Below are 3,574 nucleotides of genomic sequence, written 5' to 3'. Positions count from 1 at the left end.
GGGCCAAGAGAGAGGTCAGACAAGAGATCGTAGACACTGCCGGAGCAGAATGTTGGCGGAGCCAAGTATCTACGAGAGAGGATTCAGGGTCGGCCGGGTAGACACTGCCGAAGCAGAATGTTGGCGGAGCCAAGTATCTACAAGAGTCTGCGTCCGAGGGACGGCGACCGAGGGCCCTGAGTAAAGAGAGGGATCACTGCCGGAGCAGGATCTTGGCAGGGCCAAGAGAGAGGTCAGAGAAGGGTCACTGCCGGAGCAGGATCTTGGCGAAGCCAAGAGAGGGGTCACTGCCGGAGCAGGATCTTGGCAGGGCCAAAAGAGAGGTCAGAGAGGGGTCACTGCCGGAGCAGGATCTTGGCGGAGCCAAGGGAGGAGTCAGAGAGGGGGCACTGCAGAGAGAGGGACGAAGACAAAAAGCCCCCTGGGTAGCTAGGCATTAAATGTGTGTGCATTGAGACAGCATGTGGTAAAGAGGACACTGACAAGAGTTCCAGCAACACGGATGAGAACCAGTAAGACAGTTACCTTGATGATCTCCTTGGCGGTGTCCCTCATTTCATGCCGGATAAATGCTCGTGCAGCAAAGGGAGCTTGCCCAAATAGAAGGACGAACTTTGCTGCGGTGATTGGCTAGACCATGGTGTCAGGTCGCGCCGCAGCTGTGGGAGCAAAGGTTCTGGAGTCATCCAACTTGGTCCGGGCAGAGCATCGATGGTATTGGAGGTGACTGGCAGGTGTGATGCTCGAAACAGTAAGTAGTACTGGACACAAGTAGAGGGTGCAGATGAGTGCCATGACCACAGAAGAACTGAACGGCTTGTGCCAACCTTCAATACGTTGACAGAGTCTGGTGCCACCAGCTCAGGGTCGTCCTTGACGGAGGTTGAGAGGTGCAGCATTCTGTGAGATGAACTCAGATGTGGCCTTGATGATCTCCTTGGCGGTGTCCCTCATTTCACGCCGGATAAATGCTCGTGCAGCAAAGGGGAGCTTGCCCAAATAGAAGGACGAACTTTGCTGCGGTGATTGGCTAGACCATGGTGTCAGGTCGCGCCGCAGCTGTGGGAGCAAAGGTTCTAGAGTCATCCAACTTGGTCTGGGCAGAGCATCGATGGTATTGGAGGTGACTGGCAGGTGTGATGCTCGAAACAGTAAGTAGTACTGGACACAAGTAGAGGGTGCAGATGAGTGCCATGACCACAGAAGAACTGAACGGCTTGTGCCAACCTTCAATACGTTGACAGAGTCTGGTGCCACCAGCTCAGGGTCGTCCTTGACGGAGGTTGAGAGGTGCAGCATTATGTGAGATGAACTCAGATGTGGCCTTGACAAGGTCAGACAGGCAGGGCATAATAACGTACGGGTGGGTGGCGAATGTGAGATGGCCTAGAAGGCAGGCGAGTTCGTGCTTGTGGACGCAACGCCTGTGTCAGAGACTAAATGACGTCGGGCCAGAGAGGTTGAGGTTATACTGGAAAACTACAAAAATGGTTGGACAAGAGTGGCCCAAGCAAATCTGCTGTTGGACTGAACACTTGAATACTTGCAACACGTCAATTGTTGGTTATACACACTGGTTGGGATGGCAGTGTGAACTGCAACAGTGCTAACCCCCATACTAACTGGAGGAGATTGCAACAGCATGGGCATAGGCCAGCCTGTGAGTACATGGGTGGTGCACCTCGAAAGTGACAGGCACTAGCACCAGATTGATTGATGCACTATGGATGTGTGTGTGTGGGAGTTCCTTACCCCACCAATGACAAGTAGACCAAGTAATAGCAGTACTTGATGGATTGATGACAGGGCTGTGCCTGGGTGCAGATGAAGAACTGGATGCTGCTGGTCGAAGCATGCTCCAAGTATGTGCACAGTACTAGTAACTTGGTGTGGAGTTGCAAAGCCTGGGGTTGCAGAACTTACTTTGAAGAAGAAAGATAGATTATCGCTGGCAAACAGTTCCCTTCTGGCAATGCTAGGGCCAGTCGCTGGCAAACAGATCCCTTCTGGCAATGCTAGGGCCAGGGCGTTGTAAACTCTCGGCCAGCACAATGCCTAGCCCAAACGACTGCATGGGGCTAAACGGTTGTGTGTTAAATGGACCAGCTGTCATACCGTCCTCCCAGCAGCGTTGGAGACAGTCAGAAATATATCAGCTGCCACAGACTGGGCGCAATGATGTCCCACTTCAGTGATGGGTCGGCAGCAGCCTTGATGCGGAATTGACAGAACAGCAACTCCACTATCCTGTGCGAAGCAATGTCGACCATGATCTGGACCAAGACGGTGAAGGCCTCAACCCATGTCGCAAGATCATGAACATGCCTACTCTTGCTGCGAGTAACGCTGACTCGCGTTCTCTGCTGCCTGCCCCGCTCACCGCGCTCGGGGTAGAATGGCAGGATTCACCGTGGTGAAGTACACTGAAACAGGCGATCGGCGAGGAATTATTCAAACCGAAGAGCGAGCAAAATACAAACTGTGAAAACACTGAAACAGGTAACCTGGCTCATGATCGTGTAGGCTTCCACCCACGTCGCAAGGTCGTGAGCGTGCCTGCTCTTGCCGCGGGCAGCGCCGTCCACGACCACCCGCAACGGGTCCCCATCCGACGACTCAAAACGGAGCACGTTCTGTGTGCGGGCGTGCCGCACAGAGCAAGACACAGCGGGCAAGAGCTCACTCAATTCCACGAACTCACCCATCAAAATCCGCTCGCGATGTTTAGCTCCCAGGTGGGCGGCGAACGACTTGCTGCTACCTGAGCTGGCTGGGAGAGGAGTCGAGTTCGTATGACTATGAGGCAGAGAATCGGGAACCATGGCCGCCAGAAGTGTTCTCTGTTGCCTGCTCCGCTCTCCGTGCTGTGCTCGCTGCAGACTCGCAGGGATCAGCGTGATGAACTTGGGCCTGAATCAGGCGATCAACGAGGGCAGCCTAGCGGCCCGAAGTATCCAATTCCAACAGCGAGAGTTTGCTGCGGAGACGCGGAACCGTCATGGCGCGGATTTCGTCGTCAGTATAGGCAGCCATGGCGTCGCGAAGACAAGGATAAGAACGAGTCAAAGCACAACGGCGGCGAGGAGCGAATAAACTCACAAACTGTGAAACACTACGAGAAACACAATGATCTGACAAGAGTGATCCGCTCACAGAACGATTCGAAATATAATACACACTACGAGCAAGGAAGAATGATTGTCGCAGAGAACGGATCGAAAATATATAGCAGAGCAAACTCTAGCAAGACATGCAACGATGCATGCCACCCACGTTAAGCTACGAGCAAGCGTCATCATAACGCTGCCACACGCCTTCCACATCGGAGGCGAGCGACACGCATGAACGCCAAACTTTAGTATGACACGTTGAGTGCCTACGGCGCATGCCGCCTACGTTGAGCGTCGCACATGAATGAATGTCGATTTGAGTGTCACGTTGTATGACACATAGAATGCCACGTTGCATAGAGTACCATGTGAGCACGTACAGCGCACGTTCATAGCAGCATAGTTTGAGTGGTAGCACGAAGCAGCCGCGTGCACCCATTAATCTGCATTATTACTATAATGCT

The sequence above is a fragment of the Sycon ciliatum genome, chromosome 6 (genome assembly GCF_964019385.1).
Source record: "Sycon ciliatum chromosome 6, ocSycCili1.1, whole genome shotgun sequence".
Taxonomy (NCBI): domain Eukaryota; kingdom Metazoa; phylum Porifera; class Calcarea; order Leucosolenida; family Sycettidae; genus Sycon; species Sycon ciliatum.
This window is presented reverse-complemented; position numbering follows the sequence as displayed.